At 52.2% G+C, this 18,093-nt stretch overlaps 1 long non-coding RNA gene and 1 pseudogene across 1 annotated transcript; one reads left to right on the top strand and one right to left on the bottom strand.

Moving 5' to 3' along the window:
- Nucleotides 1-1,920: 1,920 nt before the first annotated feature.
- Nucleotides 1,921-17,067, top strand: LOC136176402 (uncharacterized). Its single transcript, XR_010664576.1, has 3 exons — nt 1,921-2,065; nt 2,519-2,628; nt 16,812-17,067. It is a non-coding gene; the product is annotated as an uncharacterized lncRNA (long non-coding RNA).
- LOC136176863 (elongation factor 1-beta pseudogene) lies at nt 3,885-8,758 on the bottom strand (annotated as a pseudogene).
- Nucleotides 17,068-18,093: the final 1,026 nt, after the last annotated feature.

The raw sequence follows: 18,093 nt of genomic DNA, 5'->3' as shown, positions 1-18,093 counted from the left end.
GGTTTTAATGAATCTAGTATGTGTTTCATAAATCAAGAACTCTGCTAAGCCGTCTCCTGGTTTAATAAGAGTAAACTCGGAAATTGCTCTGAGCAGAAGCAAAATACATTTATATCACATTGAAAAGTAATAGATTTTTAAGCTGAGGGGGTCTTTCTGGGCCTTTTAAGCTGTTTGCTTATTACATTGCTCCAACTCCTTCAAATATTAAACCCCAGGCAAACACGTGCTTAACCGTATCAAGATGTGAACCAGCACAAAGGTAAAGATTATTTGAAGGAGAGCAGAAAACAAAGCCAGTATTTCCTGACCTGCAGACCTCAGACCAAGTTGCTTTCTGCACCGAAACCAGGCTTTGTGTATCTAGGCTTATGGTGGTTGGCTAAAAATCATTAGTAACTGTTATTAAACTTCCTTTCCTAAATTCTCTAACTCCTCCATCCTCACTCCAACACATTTGCTGGACTCACCCAACACATTTGCTGGACTCAAGTGGTAAGTATGTAACACTCTTTCTGGGTTTTGCAGCTGTCCAGGAAATGGCTTGTGAAGGTCGCTGGTCAGACTGTCTATACAGCCGGCGTATAGGAGACTCTTCTTGTCTTCCACCCAAGGGCCCTACTGTTCTGTTCGCGACCCTGTGGACTGCAGCCCGCCAGGCTCCTCTGTCCATGGATTCTTCAGGCAAGAATAGTGGAGTGGGTTGCCATGCCCTCCTCCAGGGGATCTCCCCGACCCAGGTAAACGTTTGCTTTTGTTCCTTTTCCTTCCTTTCTGAGTTCCCCCAGCACCCAGGACTGCGGCTCCAGCAGGGGTGGGGAGAGGGATACTGGGGGAGTGGGTGTAACAGCTGGGTCTCCCTGAGCAGGCTGGGATGGGCCTCCCCCCTGGTCCCCATTTTGCGGCTGGGGCAGATTCTGGGTGAGATGGTGGTTCAGGACACTTGCAGGGGGGAGGTGGTGTTGGAAGAATGAAGTGGGGGTGGTGGGCCTGGAACATTCCAGCGCACAAAAGCTGGCAGGGCTTGTGAGCTCCGCAGGGGAGGGAGCCGGGGCCCCATAAAGCTCAGTGTGGAGAAGCCTGTCCAACCTCATTAGCTGTCACGGGCAACAATACTGATCTGGCAATAAAGGCGATTCCAAACCTGTTGGTCATTAATCACCCGCCTGACAGTTGCGAATGGAAGTGGAAAAACCTCATCCCGCCCCCCCTCCATCCTCCTCCCCCCATGGCCCAGCTCTGGGGTTTCAGGTTACCTCTCGGTATATATGGGGTTCGCTGCTGGGGGCCGGTCCATCCCCCTCCGCTTTTGCTGGGGCCGGGTTCCGAGTGGACAGGCCACAGGTAGGCCAGAGCAGATTCCTGCTCCGGGACCGGGAAGCGAGGAGGTGCAGGGAGGCGCCACCCCCCAACCCCTCCCAGGTCGGCCCCCTGGGATCCAGGCTGAAACTTGGCCAGCAGGAGCGTGGGGTTGGGGAAAGCTTGTCAGCAGCGCTCCAGCCTCGTCTTTCCACACCCCCTCGCTCTCCCTGGCACCCCCTCTTTCTCTCCCTCCCGCAGCCGCCAGGTGCCAACATTATTTTCCCTTCTCTTCCTTTTCTAGTCTTCCCACCCCTTACCCTCCGATCCCCCCGCCCGGCAGATCTCCGCTCGGGAAAAGCTTTCATCTCAACCCTTTACGCCCTGCTCTAAATGTTAGACCCGTGTCCTTTCCCAGAGGCACTTGTATGGTCAAGCCTCGTCCTGAACCGTGGCATTTGGCGACAGGCAACTTGGTTGGCAGTGATGGTTTGTGCGTGGGAGGACCGGGCGGGTCTGTCCCGGCGCCCCCTGAAGGCAGCTTGCGGGAAGTGCAGCTGAGGCTACTGGTCCGCGGAGTGGACCGGCAGTGATCAGCTCGGGATGGGTGATGGGCCAGGCCAGGCTGCAGCGCCAGCTCTGCAAAGTTCTGGCCTGCTCCTCAATGCGCTTGAGTCACGTGACGTTTTAGAGCCAGGCGGTGCAACTTTTGCTCCATTTCTGCCTCCTTCCAGAGGAAGAGGAGGGCTTCCCTGCTAGCTCAGTGGTAATGACTCCCCCTGCCAAGCAGGAAACGCAGGTTCGATCCCTGGGTGGGGAAGATCCTCTGGAGCAGGAAATGGCCACCCACGCTGATATTCTTGCTTGGGAAGTCCTATGGGCAGAGGAGCCTGGTGGGCTGTAGTCCATGGGGTGGCAAAGAGTTCCCCGTGACTTAGCTGACTTAGCAAGGGAACAACAACAGAGGGAGAAGGGTGCAAAGAATTAGGCAAGACTTTCTGAAATGGTAGCCTGACTCTAATGTGCATACTTCTTTTGGCTGTTAGGAGGGGCGGTAAGAGAGAGGAAACTGAATGCTAAAACCTAGGATGGGGAGAAATTATAAAACTCCAAGTGATCTGAACTGATCCTCTAGTTTCCTCACGCTTTTCGGAATCCCATGGGCAAAGATTGACTTGGCCTGGCCCACGTTAGCTGGTACCGTCTGTTCTCCCCACAGCAGAGAACACAGCGTCTGTCCCCAGCTGATCCGCCCAGACCACTGTGACAGAGATGAATTCCCATGGCCTACTACCAAATGGAACAAAGTGGAAAAGAGCAGTGTTTAAGGTCTGTTTCATAATTTTCTTTACATTCCTCTTTCTTTTATTTCCTTCTGTTTTTTTCCTAATACTGTGATTGTTCTTCATTCTACCTACACATTAGAGTCACTGGGGGACCCTTTAAAAAGTAGTGATGCCTAAGCCGCATTCCCTGATACTCTTTTTTTTCCCTGAACAAGTGACATTAAAATCTTTTTTCTTTGTTTATTTTTGGCTGCCCTGGATCCTCTTTGTTGCTGCTTGCAGGCTTTCTCTCGTGGTGGCGAGTGGGGCTACTCTTTGCTGTGGTGTGAGGGCTTCTCATTGCGGAGGCTTCTCTTGCTGCAGATCAGAGGCTGTAGGTGCTAGACTTAGTAGCTGTGGCGTGTGGGCTCAGTCATTGCAGCGCATACAAGCTTAGTTGCCTCGAGGCACGTGGGATCTTCCCAGACCAGGGATCAAACCCGTGTCCCCTGCATTGGCAGCTGGGTTCTTAACCACTGGACCCCCAGGGAAGTCCTCTCTGATAGTCTTATTGATAACATTGGTCTGGGATGGGGTCCCCCCATGGAAATACCTTCAGGTGATTAAAGTCTCCGGTGGGGCTGAGAACTGTGGGTGTAACATCTTTACACTCATTACATCGGTTCCCACCATGATGTCTTTGCTTTTGAGTTTCCTCCGCCTGGAATGCCCTCCTCTTTTTTTGTCTGCTTGTTGACTGATCGGCTGAGCCACTCAAGTCAGCCGCTTCTCCTGTGAAGTACAGTCTTATTCGAGAGAGGAAAGAAGCAAAAGATGCGGTCTTGAGCTGGGGAAATACTACACGTTAGTCTCACATAATGTTTCTATGTGACGACTAAATGGTCTAATACCCAAAGTAGGTGTAATCAGAGCTCAGAGGAGGGAGAAGTCAGGGAGGACTGGCACAGTCACGGGAATTCGTGTTGAGGAAAGGGCTGGGCTGAGCGCCCATGGGTGTTGGGGTTTGGAGATGGAGGCAAGGAGGATAGAGGACTTCAGGCAGAGGGATGACATGAGCGAATGAGTAAAGGCTGAAATGATCCGGGCATGTGCTGGGGACAAGGAGAAGGTTTGCTTGACTAGACCGAAAGTTCAGCCCGTCCGCCTCCTTCAGCCTTGCCCTCATCCACACCAGGCTTCCTGGAGCTTTACCCTGGAGTCCACCTCATCAGGAGTTTTTTTGTACTGTTTGGTCATTTTCTCTTTCTTCCTTTCTTGTCTTTCAGGTTTTTCTTTAAGGACACTGATCCACGATGAATTTTAGATCTTGTTGGACGCAGCCACGTCCATAGACGGCCTGTAGTTGTCAAAAGCAGTGATCTGCTCCCCTAGCATATCTCTTTCAAATTTGTCGTCTTCCGCTGCCCACTGTATTTGAAGTTTTTAAAATTCCATACCCCACCAGAACTAGTTTAGAAGAGCCCCATACCAGGCCATCTGCCGCGTGCTTCTGACACACTCCTCTAGTTTCGCTGATCTGTGTCATCACTCCAAGGTCTCACGTCTAGTAAGAGGGAAGACTTGGCAACAAGGGCTGGGTTCTTGGCTTTCTTTGACTCTTGCTGTGCAAGGCATTCTTCTCTTAGCCTTTGGCTTCTTCACTTTCCCCTCCCTCATCAGACCTAAAGAGATCACTGTCATTACTATCTTTACTATCTGGAGCTCCACTTTGTCTTCCACACCAGCAGGGCCACACTTGCCCAAAGATTTCTTCACTCCTGGCAGGCTGACCTTTTCCTTTTCATAAGATTTGATGTGATTGTACCACCATAGATCATGGCACAAGCTGGCAGGTGGTGGGCCCAAGACAGCTTCAAATACTGCCGTGTTGGCTTGTGATGGTATATATTTCTTGATGTAGATTTTGTCTGCTGAGTAAGTCATTGAGCACCTAGAGGCCGATGGGGCGTCTTAGGTTTCCAAAATCCAAGGCATGGGCTGACAGGGACCTGGGCAGCAGTGGAGGAAAAGAGGAGCTCAGGTGGTCGGCGCCAAGTGCTAAGAAGAAAAAGGATGTTTGGTCAGTGTCACGTGTGTGTCTCCAGAGCCCGCCAACAGATCTGTAAGCAACAGGAAACTGGGACTGTATGTAAGTTGGGGCTTCAATTCAGTTCAACATGTTACTTATTGATTGCCACTTCTGTGCCAGTTCTAGGCTTTTGGGATTCAACTAATCCCAAACAGAGGATCTAACTCATTTGAGCCGAGATTCTAAGCAGGGGTGATACAGACAACAATAAACACTATGGAGATGGATGAAACTGGAGCCCATTATACAGAGTGAAGTAAGCCAGAAAGATAAAGAACATTACAGCATACTAACACATATATATGGAATTTAGAAAGATGGTAACGATAACCCTATATGCAAAAAAGAAAAAGAGACCCAGAAGTACAGAACAGACTTTTGAACTCTGTGGGAGAAGGTGAGGGTGGGATGTTTTGAAAGAGCAGCATGTATATTATCTATGGTGAAACAGATCACCAGCCCAGGGGGGATGCATGAGACGAGTGCTCGGGCCTGGTGCACTGGGAGGGCCCAGAGGAATCGGGTGGAGAGGGAGGTGGGAGGGGGGATCGGGATGGGGAATACGTGTAACTCTATGGCTGATTCGTGTCAATGTATGACAAAACCCACTGAAATGTTGTGAAGTAATTAGCCTCCAACTAATAAAAAAAATTAAAAAAAAAACAGTAAACACTACGAATAATATATATAGGTAAATTACATAGTCTAGTGAAAAGTATAAGTACCAGGGAAAAAAGAAAAAGGACAGGGCAAGAGGAATCAGGATTGAGTAGGTGAGTGTGCATGTGTGTGTTTGTGTGTAAAGTTATTAAATGGAAGGTGTTAAATGCAAGGTCTGACAAAGTCTCATTTAGAAGGTAAACAGTGACCAAAGACTTGAAGGAAATGGGGGGGTGGGGTGTACCCAAGTGGATCTCTGGAAGGAAAAAGAGCTCTAGACAGCAAAAAGGTTTCTGGGTTGCAGCAGGCCTGGCCTCTTGAGGAGAAGCACAGAGGCCATGTGGATGAGGCCCAGTGATGGAGGAGACAGTGATGGGAGAGGAGGCCAGAGAGACAGCAGGGATCTGAACCATGCTGGCCCTCAGAAGCCACCCTGTGGGCTTGGGCCCTTGCAAGGTTTCAGGCAGATGAGTGACATGGTCTGAGTGATGTTTTTAAAAGATGTCTTGGGTTGCTGGATTGAAATAGACATTAGGGTTTGGGGAGAGAGCGTCGGCAAAAGTATGGCCAGGAAGTCCATCATGAGATCAGTGTTTCCAGACACAGCCAGGTCCACGCAAGTCAGTGAAGGAGGACCTTCAAAGCATTCACATGGGAAGGCAGGGCATTATCGTATGTGTGATCAAGAGCATCATTAGAAGATGCCCATTATTTCGATTGGGCTTCCCGGGTAGCTCAGATGGTAAAGAATCTGCCTGCAGCGCAGGAGACCTGGGCTCGATCCCTGGGTCGGGAAGATCCCCTGGAGAAGGGCATGGCAACCCACTCCAGTATTCTTGCCTGGAGAATCCCGTGGACAGAAGAGCCTGGCGGGCTCCAGTCCACGGGGTCGCAAAGAGTTGGACAGGACTGAGCAACTAACACAACAACATTATTTAGATTCTTGACCGGACTGAATAAGCCTGACCATCCAGCTTAGCTTCAAGAGACAATTCTCTCCTTTGGAATTGCCTGGCGGTCCAGTGGTTAAGACTCCGAGCTTCCCCTGCAGGGGGCACAGGGGTTCGATCCCTGGTTGGGCAACTAAGATCCCACATGTGGCACGGTGCAGCGCCTCTAACCCCGAAAGGGACAATTATCTCCCCGAATCAACACCCACAACTTTGTCATTGCCAGTAAGGTAGGTGATGGGCTTTGAAGGTGATTTTAAAAGAGGTTCATGGCATTTGGAGCAAGGTAAGAGAATAGAATAAAGTGTATGTCATTCCAAAGTATCCATTTTGAGTGGGACAGTATTTTGATGTCTAAGCCCTGTTAAGTCTGTTAAAAAAAACTCTGCTACTTTATAGTATTTCTTCCTCTGTACTCCCCCCTTCTGCTGAGCAGGGGCTTGGCACTCAGCACGCAGTACACTCAGTAAGCACTTGGGGATGGAATTAAGCCTTGGGCATGCTGGTATGTACTCATTTGCAAGGCAGTATTAAAAATTCCATTTGAATTTCCAAATCCAGCTAGTTTCAACTGGGCAATGTATTTTTTTTTCCCCCTTAAAGAGAAGTGAGACCTGCATATTTAAAAGAAGTTCTTTACCTCCACCCCGCCTTCCCTGCCCTCCCCTCCTACCACCAACGAGAGGCCAAGGTGACCACTTTCTGTTCAGTTTCTTACAAGTCCATTTAAACGAACATGCAGTCAGGGGGCTAATCAGTCTGTCACCCGGTCAGCAACATTGCTGAGCGGTTTCTCTGAGTATTAGTCACCAAGAAAGGATACCAAAGAAATAGAAACCGTCAACTTTGTCCTCGTGTTGCTCCCAATCTGCCTAGGAAACCAGGAACCATGAAGGCAATAAGGACATTTACAAAGAGACGCTTGTGGGCGATTCCAGGAAGGAGACTCCTTATTGCCAAATGTGCGTGTATCATTGTAAATCCCTCAATAACACGATGTTCGTTATCCCCGTAACGATCCTCTGAAACAAGATCACAGTGTCCCAGCTGGAAAGAACCCATCTTATCCGGACCATTCCCTCTGCGAGTGGGAAACCCGAGGCCCAGGTATGTGAAGTGCGTCACCCTGGGTCACCCCGGGAGCAGGAGGGGCTGAAACCAGGTCTCTGGGCTCCCAGTTCTTTCCTAAGGTTCAGAGTGAGAGGAAGCTTGATGAAGCTGGGAGAAAAGCTTGATTTGGCAGGAGGAGAAAGAACAGGCAGCTAGGGGGAAAAGTGCATAACGGGGGAGATGTACTGGTTCATCTGAGGGGTGTGGAAGGGGAGAGGGGTCACAGCAGGGGGACCCCTAGGTCCAGAGTCACAAGAATGTTAGCTTTTGATTATTATTTTCTGAGGCTGACCCTTCTGCAGCTGAAGGGGGTTGGCGCATTCAGGAGTCCAGACTGAACAAAGGCCAGCTGGGCAGTGATGACATAGCGCAGGCCTCAGTGATAAATGGGGTTTTTCACATGGGGTGTTTCGGTCCCAACCACTGGGCTGGAACAAAGACCCCCGACCAGGGACACCCAAGGGAGAGATTCACCTGGTCCCGTGACCCACATGCTTCAGCTCATAGCAGGGATCAACTGGAGGTGAGCCTTGCAAAGCCACCAGCAGGGGCCTTCCCATTGGAGCAAAGCCTGAAGACTGAGTCTGTCCAGCTGTCTGGTCAGGTCCCTGCTCCAAATGGAAAAAAAGCAGCAGGACCTATGCTGGTGATTCTGTGCAGTGTTTTGGCCGAGGTTCACTGGGCCGTGGGGAGTGAGACAGGGGTGAGGTGGGAACCCGGGTCTTTTACAATGAGCAGCCCTGTCAACAGCCCTGCCAGGGGACTTGTTGCTGCCTTGAAAATAGTTTAATCAATACCGTCTTTCTAGATTCCATATATAAACATTAATGTATAATTAATACTTATTAGCTAATAAATAATGTATTATTAATATACAAAAAATATTTATTATCCTCTTTTGGACTTACTCCACCCTCTATAATAGGCTCTAGGTTTGTCCACCTCGTTAGAACTGACTCAAATGCATTCCTTTTTATGAATGAGTAATATTCCACTGTACACACGTACCATAGCTTCTTTATCCACTCATCTGTCACGATGGACATCTAGGTTGCTTCCTTGTCCTTGCTATTGTAAATAGTCCTGCAATGAACGTTGGGTTGCACGTGTCTTCAATTCCACTACTGGGCACATACTCTGGATTTTCTGGCCCCGAGGTGTGTGGGGCCTTAGGTCCCCGACCAGGAATCACACCTGCACCCCCTGCATGGAAGGTGAAATCTTAACCACTGGACCACTAGGGCAGTCCCAGGGCCCACATTCTGAGGAGCAAGGCTTTCAAAAGGAATTCATGTGAGTCCAACTTTCTAAAACCCTCGCCTGGAGAACAGCCTTTCCAGCTCTCTCTACCTGAGGGCTGCCAGCTTTCGGGGTACTCGGCACATTCTCCTTTTCTAGACATTTCCACCCCTTCCTCTGAACCGACCTCTCCTCTGAAGGCTGGTGGCCCTGAGCATCTGTGCTGCTCCTTTGGCTTCAGCATCCACGGTCCACAGTTCTCCTATACTTGTTGTTTCCCCAACTCGACTGCAGCTACCTGGGTTTCCCCTCCCCGCTGCCTCCCTCTGCCTCGGTAGAGCCAGGATTCCATGAGTCCAGAAGCCCTGACTTGATCCGCACTCTTGGAGCCTGGACCTTCTCTCCCGTGCCCTTTGTCACCTTGCTCAATTGGCCCCAAGAATCCTTGGTGGGCGCCATCTCTCTGCCCCTGTTGCCCAGGACTCTGTTTCTGGAACAATAGGATGGAGTGTGTTCCTCTCCTAAGAGAGGGCTGAGTTCCGGAATGGGGGTAAGAGTTCCCTCTTGGCAGAGCTGGGCCAGCCCAGTCAGGCGGCCAAGGGTCCATTGATCTGAGTCCAGTGAAAAAGTGGCTTCTCGGGAGCCCTGGATCCAGGCCCGCTTCCAGACAACTTCTTCTTTCAGCGCGCTTTCGTGTGTTTTAACTGCACAAACACGCCCGTTCCCAGCTGTCCCTGAGAGACGGTGGTGGCGGCGGTGACCACAGCAGGGGTCAGAAGGAGGGGCCGGTGCGGAGGGCGGGATGGGCTGCGTTCGAGACCTTTCCGTGGTCAGGGCTGAGGTGATACTGTGGGTCTGCAGATACAGTCGTTCGGACACTCTCTGACTCCTGCAGAAACTGGGGGAGGCCTGTGAAAACACAGACGTGAGTGTAGGGCGAAATCACACAGACATCTCACCTCTTTCTTCTGCCTTTTATACCTCCCTCTCATTTTCACACACACACACTCACTCACAAACACTTAACCAATTAAGTCCGTCGAGCGCTATTTGCGGATGATGGTGTGGAATTGTGCCGGAGTCGTGTCCGGCATCATTAAATGTCAGCATTAACAATACGGCACTTGGCAATCAAGGCCGCTCTGTGGCTCTTAGTCATTAATCACCATCTGACAGTCCTGAATTGGAAACGAGGAGCCTTCACATGTGCTCCATGGACCCAGTTACCGTCTCGGGAATCAGTCTCGGAAAACTTTTCTTTGCCTCTCGCCTGCGTGTGTGCCTCCTGGCGAGGGGGCGGGGGTCCTTAGGCTGAGCCCCTCTCCTCCCCTTCTTCCCCTTCCCCTTCTCCTCCTCCTCCAGCTGCAGAAAGGAGCCCAGGTCCTAAAAAAACAGGGGAGAGAGGAGCATATTGTTTTTGGCCTACCCTTTCCCTCTTAGGCCTGTTTTATGTAGCCTTCTTTTTCTAATTTGGCCCCACGGCCAGGAAAATTCTTTTTCTCCCTGAAGAAATTCTGAAAGACAGCAGGGAGCTCGGTTCTGTTCTGAAAGCTGGTGGGGTCAGTTCGTCAAGTGCGTCCTCAGGTGTGGACCCGTGTCTGGTAGATGGGAGGGGGGGCCACTTGACGAATTTGGGGGATCGCTTCCAGCCACGTGGGCCTGAATTTGCATGGGTCTTCTGGGTCCCTTGGCAGAATTGAGACGGAGGACTGTTTCTCCTTGGGGTCCAATCTCAGCACCTCTCTGCAGCCTTATTCATTCATTTGTTTGTTCCGGAGATATCCACTGAGGGCCTGTGATGAGTCAGGCAGGGACTGGACCCTGGGGCGGCCGCGATGAACACGGACCCGGGTCCCCCCCTCGGGGTGGCGGCTCTGAGTGGGTGAGATGGGGCTCAGAGACAGAGTCTGTGTGGCCCCAGGCTTGTTCTCTGTCGGGGAGTCTCTACCTCTGCATTCTTGGAGCGCATGCTGCAAGCCTGCCGGCTCCTCCTCGGACACGAGCATCTGGGGAAATGGTCATATTCCAGAACTTTCCCATCTGACGTCTCGTTCTCAGCAGCCCCTGCTCTCTGCCAGGTGGGGGCTGCTCCCCAACAGGTGAGCACTGATGCCTTCAGACATGTCGCCTTCCCTCTGGCCCCTGTCACAAACACATCTAATGATGGCTTTTCAGGATTTTGTTCCTTAATTCCAAGGAATGAGTTGAGTGGGGGGAATTTCCGCCACCGTGGTGAGCTGGTAGAAGAAGCAGGTCAATGACGGCCTCGTCCCCATGTGGGTCTCCTCTGCCTGCCCTGAGGGTTCGCCACTCCAACCAGGATCCCCAGGGCGACCGCCTTGTCGCCAGGACCACCCCTCCTGCTCTGTGCTGACGAGAAGGAAAGACTTCATGTATCAGGGTGGGCTGTGCCTTCTTTCTCTCTTCCCTGCTGGCTCTGTCTGTGGTCCCTCCTCCGGGTTTCACCCCTGGGTCTCCTCTCTCACCCAACTGAGGATTTCAGTTCATAGACGCTGACCAACACTTAAACCCTTTTGCTGTTTTCCAATTAAATAGAATTTAGCAATTCTAGAATTAAATAGAATTTCACTGACTGTCTGCCACATACCTGGAGCTGTCCCAGGCACTCAGGGAACACAAAAATGAAGGAAAGATCCTTCTTGCCTTTAAGGAGTTTATGGGCTGGTGGAGGGCTTCCCAGGTGGCGCTAATGGTAAAGAAAGTGAAAGTGAAGTCGCTCAGTCGTGTCTGACTCTTTGCGACCCAGTGGACTGTAGCCTACCAGGCTCCTCTGTCCATGGGATTTTCCAGGCGAGAGTACTAGAGTAGGTTGCCATTTCCTTCTCCAGGGGAATCTTCCCAACCCAGGAGTCGACCCCGGGTCTCCCGCATTGCAAGCAGATGCTTTACCGTCTGAACCACCAGGAAAGTAACCACCTGCCAATTCAGGAGACCTAAGAGACGCAGGTTGGATCTCTGGGTCAGGAAGAGCCCCTGGAGGAGGGCGAGGCAACCCACTGCAGTATTCTTGCCTGGAGAATCCCGCAGACAGAGGAGCCTGGTGGGAGTTGCAAAGAGTTGGACGTGACTGCAGCAAGTTAGCATGACTTAGCACGTGTGGAGGGTGATGAGGGGTCCTTCTATAGAGAAGAGCTAGAAAGAGGATAACATTAAGGGGCTCAAGGGATTCAGAGCGAGGGAAACCTACAAGTGGCTGGGGTCAAAGGACTGTCAAACTCGTGGGGAAGGGAAGAAGGAACATCTGGTTGGACTGGTCTGTGTGGGCCGTTTTGTGGCAGACTTGAAAGCCAGATTAAAGGTTTGGCCTTAGGTAGATAAGACCCATGGGTTTCCAAGAGTAAGAAACACACCGCTACCTATTTCATCAAAAATATATCTTTCAGAAAGAGAGAAGGCTGAGTTAGTTCCCCCTCGAGCTTTACATTCCAGGCAAGAACCATGTAATTATAGGTTGACTTGAGTGATCACCAGTTGAATTTTTGTCTCTATCAGCAGCTGTCCATGCCACAGCTCTGGGAGCTCGAAAAACCTTGAAGACCTGTCCCGGGGTGTCCCCGTGACTCTGGGAGGTCTTGGCAGCGCCAGCTCTACCTCCGTCTCCCTCTGACTTGCGCGGGTTTGCAGCCCTGCCTCGCTCCTGCCTCGGGCCCTGGGCGTGGGGTGACTGAGTGGTCTGGTCTCTTACCCCCAGCATCCCTCCTTCTCCCAATTCATCCCCTCCTGGTTCTTCCAGGGCCCGGGCTGCATTTTTATCCTTCCGTGGGGGCCCGGCTACAGGGGATGGTGTCTGCATGGCAGGGGAAGACCAGCTGCTGATCGGGTGTGGACACTCTCCCTGCCTCCCTGCCTGACTGCTCAGCCTTCACGGCTCAGCTGCAAGGTCACGTTCCCAGAGACTCTCCCCAACCACCTTAGTTCTAAACGAGGATTCCTTGTTACCCGCTCTTTGTACGCACCATGAAACGGTGTCATTGCTGCTGCCGCAGTTTATAATTATTTTTTCAGAGGTTTATCTGTTCGACTGTAGTGGGCCTTTGTTGCTGCACTTGGACTTTCTTTAGTTGTGGAGAGCGGGGGCTACTCGCTAGGTGCGGTGCTCAGGCTTCTGCCTGCAGGGGCTTCTCGTTGCAGACTTTCGAGTGTGCAGGCTTCGGGAGTCATGGTGCGTGGGCTCTAGAGCCACTGGCATGTGGGATCTTCCTGGACCAGGGATTGGACCGGTATCCCTTGCATTGCAAGGTGGCTTCTTAACCACTGGACCACTAAGGAAGCCCCTCAGTTTATAATTACATGCTGATTTTGTTTAGTTTTTTCCTGCATTAGTTTGTAAGCATCATGAAGGCAGTCGCTGAGTGTCGTTTTGCTCACAGTTGTACACCCGGAGTCCAGCCCCATGCCAGGTATGTCTCAGGTGCTCAGGAGGTGGTGTGGAAAGAATGCCTTGGGTCCGTCCCATGCCTGGATGATCTCAGAGCTGGTTGGGCATTTACCCAGTGGCCTGGTACTGCTGCTGTTAAGTCACATCATTTGTGTCCGACTCTTTGTGACCCTGTGGACTGTAGCCTACCAGGCTTCTCTGTCCATGGGATTCTCCAGGCAAGAATACTGGAGTGGGTTGCCATTTCCTTCACCACCCAGTGGCTGAGGGGTAGGGAAACTATGGTATTTCTCTCTCTTTTTCAGAAGGAAAGGGAGAGCAGAACATGGGAAGTGAGCAGCCGTGAAAATGAGTGAAATAGTACCATTTGCAGCGACATGGGTGGACCTGGACATGATCAGCTGAGTGAAGTTAGTCAGAGAGAGACAGATATCATACGACATCACCTATGTGCAATCTAAAAAAAAAATACAAGGCAACTTATTTACAAAATAGAAATGACTCTTGCAGACATAGACAAGGAACTTAAGGGGAAGTGGAAGAAGGATAAGTTAGAAATCTGGGATTAACATATACACACCACTGTATATAAAATAGCTAAACAACGAGGTCCTACTGTATAGCATGGGGAACTATATTTAGTATCTTGGAAGGACTGATGTTGAAGCTGAAACTCCAATACTCTGGCCACCTGATGTGAAGACATGACTCATTGGAAAAGACCCTGATGCTGGGAAAGATTGAGGGCAGGAGGAGAAGGGGACGACAGAGGATGAGATGGTTGGATGGCATCACTGACTCAATGGACATGAGTTTGGGTAAACTCCAGGAGTTGGCGATGGATAGGGAGGCCTGGTGTGCTGCAGTTCATGGGGTTGCAAAGAGTTGGACATGACTGAGTGACTGGACTGAACTGAACTGAATAACCTATGATGAAAAAGAATCTGAAAAGGAGTATGTGTATGTAACTGAGGCACTTTGCTCAATACCTGAAACCAACACCACATTGTAAATCAACTATATTTTAATAAAGAAATGAGGCGTGAGGAGGATAGGCATGACTTGGCATTCTTGGGGAGCCCCCCCCCCCCACCCCCGCTCATGATCTGGCCCCATGGAAGTTGCTTAGCTTGTCCAATAAGAGACGCTGGGAGATGGCCCTGGTTTCAGAGACTAGCTTCTCCTTAGATGGAGTCCCCGGACCTGGGAGCGTGGCTTGAAAAAGATAGCTTTGGAAGTTCCAGAAAGAACCAAGCAGCCTGTTCCTGATCCCAACTGCCCCCCACCAGCCTGTTCTTAAAGGCTTCTGAGCTTGGAAACCCCAAAGAAGTTTTGGGGACCATTCTTTTGCCGTACCTGTGGACGAGTCACGGTGTGCTGGGGAGATGGGAGAGAAGAGGAGGGAAGAAAACAGTTCAGAGCAGGGCTGGCCTGAGGGGAGCAGCAGGTGGGGTGTTAGTGTCGGGGTGGGTGGGGGCACACCCACTTCCTCTCTCCCCACTTTCAAGGGGTCTCCCTGCTGTGCCGGCTTGAGGGTATCAGAGCTGAGGAAGGCAGGGCAGTGGGCGAAGCCCCCAATGCATGCGGGATGGAGAGGAGACCCTTGACCCCAAAGGTGGTCTTCAGCCAGGGCTGGTACCAGCCCAGGGGCGCTGGGATTGTCTTATGTCTCCACGATTGGTGGACGTGGGGTGGGGGATGCCAGCAAGTAGTGTCGATTTTTTAAATTTGTTTTTAATTGGAGTGTAGTTGCTTTACGACGTTGTGTTGGTTTCTACTGCACTGCAGCATGAATCAGCTATAAGGACACATAAATCCCTTCTCTCTTGAGCCTCCTTCCCACAGCCCCCACCCCGCTAGGTCATCACAGAGCACTGGGCTGAGCGCCCCACGCTCTGCAACAGCTTTCTGCTGTTGTTACTGAGTGACTAAGTCGTGTCCGACGCTTTTGCGACCCGGTGGACTGTAGCCCGCCAGGCTCCTCTGTCCATGGGATTTCCCAGGCAAGAATGCTGGAGTGGGTTGCCGTTTCCTCTTCCATACTGCAGCTTCTCACCGGCTTCCCACCAGCTATCTATTTTGCATGTGGCAGTATTAACATGTGTGTATATAGAAATGCTATTTTCTCAATCCAGCAGGTAGTGTCTTGAGACCGAGGATGCTAACCTTTCTGCCCTACATGGGAGACGCCTTCCCAGTCGGCAATTGTCTTGTTCCCAGGCTCCCATCTGAGAAACAGTGAGATGAGAGGAAGATAAGGACTTTGATGCTTCATTCTCGGGGGTGTAGGATGCCCCGTGGTTTCCATCCGCAGAGCTCCTGAGATCCACGGGGAGGGGGAGAGTGGACAGGCCCACCTGACCATGGGGGCGTGTGACGTGGTGCTCAAGGACAGCCTGGGTCGCCGCCTCCTCATCCCCCCTCTTCAGCCCATCTGCGCCCCCCGCAGCCCGCAGGGCTCCGCAGCAGGCCCTGCGCACCCCGCCTGGGGCCTCACCAGCTGTGACGTCTAACTTTGTCCATATGCGGGGCTGCTCCGGTATCAGAGAAAGGGGAGACTGCGGAGAGCTAGAGGTGGGTGTGGGCGGAGGTGAAGGGTAGCCGTGGTGGTTGGAGGTGTGTGTCTGATGGTTTGGGGAGAGGCTTTTTTTTGGGGGGGGGGCGTGTTGCTGGGAAGGGGGCGGTGCTGGGGGAAGTGGATGGCCACAGGCTCTGGCCTGTTGGGAGGACGCCGTTGGCACCCGGAGAAATCCATCCAGCGGAGCCAACCCTCATTAATCATCCGGGCGGCTGAACTGCCAGCTCCTTTCAAGATCTTTCAAGAAGGGTTTTCACCCAAAATAGAGTTGAAAATGTGCTGGGCCCTACTCAGGATCCCATCAGTCTGGGCATTATGGAAAGTGTCGGGCGGCCTGTGACGGACAAGGCCTACTCTGTTGCAGGGGTCCTGACTCCCACAGCCTGTCATATCAAGCGTCTGATCAAATTTGACAGCTTCATTTGTACCTACAGAATAGATAAAAGGGGCTGTTCATTGAAACAAATGGAGGGGAAGGGGTGGGGGAGGGACGGGAGGTGGGGGGGAGGGGGGCGAGTGCGTGCGGTGCTGGGGGGATGGATGGCACCGAGGAGGGGGCGGGGGAGGGCCACGGTTATAGGGGCCAGGGGGTGCCAAGGAGGATGCTGCCAAGAGCGATCTCTCCTGCAGCACCGCCAGAGAAGGGGGAGACAGGTGGGTCTCAAGAAAGGGGGCTGGCAATGGAGACCCCCACCTGTGAGGGTCACACTGAGGGGCTCCCCAGCCCCTTTTGGGGGGCTCCAGGCCCCGAGGCTGTAATTGGAGCCAGGAAGCTGGGCCTGGAGCAGGAGAGTCCGGGGTGACTGGCTGTGATGCCGGGATGTGGGCCAGCACGTGGGAGGCGTGTCTCAGCTCCGAGCCCCGAGCTGAGGTTTGCGGGTGGCCCCCAGCACTGACTTCCTGAGGGTTACATCCGTAGGTGCCTCTGTGTTCCTTGCAGATGGCAGCTGGTTGGCGTGGGCTGGAGGACGTCCCCGTACCCCTGGCACAGTCCGGCTTTGGCTCTGTTGAGGCTGCCCCACTGGCCTGGAAAGACCCCTTCTTCCTCCTTCCGGGGGGTTTAGTGAACAAGGGAGTCCTCCCGGACCCCCCAGAGTGCTCCAAATGCTTCTCAGTCTTCACGGCTCCCCTTCATTTGTTAATGTCAGACTTGATGTCCTGTCGTTAGCGTGTGTTTATTTTCAGTTAATTTTAATTTAATTTTTAAATTTTGGCTGTACAGGCTCTTCAACTGGGGGCTTCCCCAGTGACCCTAGTGGCAAAGAAACCACCTGTCCACGCAGGAGATGCAGGAGACGCGGGTTCGATCCCTGGGTCAGGAAGATCCCCTGGAGGAGGGCATAGCAACCCACTGCAGTATTCTTGCCTGGAGGATCCCATGGACAGAGGAGCCTGGAGGGCTGCAATCCATAGAGCATGCAGAGAGTCAGACAAGACTGAACGACCCAGCACCCAGGCACAGGCTCTTGGTTGTGGTGTGTGGGGGCTTCTCTCTAGTTGTGGCCCACTGGGCTTAGCTGCCCCGAGGCTCGTGGGATCTCCGTTCCCTGACCAGGGATTGCATGCACTGGAAGGCAGATTCTTAACCACTGGGCCACGCAGGAAGCCCTACTAGTATGGGTTTGTCCTGGTTCTCCTACCAGATCGCAAGCAGTTTGGTGCGAGGGTGGGGCGTGTGTGTCTGACCCGTCTTCTGTCCTCTGACAACATTTAGCATCCATAGCGGGTTTTCAAAGAGTGTTCCCACAGGAGACTCCACAAGGCTCAGTGGTGACATCGGGAAGCCAGCCTGGGGCCAGGGGGTTCACGGTTCCTGTCTGACCGCTGGTCTTCAGAGGAGAGGGTCAGAGGCCAGCAAGGCTCTCCCTATCCTGACCCCGCCCACCTGGCGCCTTTGGAGGACTTAGTTGCTCCCTTCCAGGCTGATGCAGCCCAGGCCGGCGGTCACGGGTGGCCCCTGGAGACCCCTCAGGCTCCTGTGGCCAGACAGCTCTGGTGGCAGGAACATAGGTGTCTGGAATCAGATAGACTTGGTAGGGGGTCTTGCCTTTTCTGCTTACTGACTTGGTGACGTTGGGCAAATGTGTTTAAGAGTAAATTTACTGCAGAGAGGAGGTGCTAGGATTAAGTAAAACCTTCTATGGAAACTACTTAGCACTTTTAGTGCCTGGCATACAGCAAGCACTCAATTAATGTTCAAGAAGGAGGAAGGCCGGGTCTGGCCCTGTTGTCCAGACCTTTTTCCTTTGAACTTAAAGGACATCCGGTTGATGGCATGTGTTCGTTAGTGACCGTCGATTCTTATCACTTTGAATTGATCCTGAGTTTTTTGTAAGTTTCCCAGATGGAAGCTTTGCCCGAGTGCAGTACACAGAAGTGCAGCGCACGTCTACCCCTCTTGTCAGGAGCGGATGTTAAGATGCTGCCTCAGGGTACTTCCCCGGTGGCCCGGTGGTTAAGAATCTGCCTTTCAATGCAGGGGACGTGGGTTCGATCCCTGCTCA

Source organism: Muntiacus reevesi, chromosome 10 (assembly GCF_963930625.1).
Source record: "Muntiacus reevesi chromosome 10, mMunRee1.1, whole genome shotgun sequence".
In the NCBI taxonomy this organism is placed as follows: Eukaryota; Metazoa; Chordata; class Mammalia; order Artiodactyla; family Cervidae; genus Muntiacus; species Muntiacus reevesi.
Note: the sequence above shows the minus strand (reverse complement) of the source record. Positions and strands in the feature narration are given on the sequence as shown.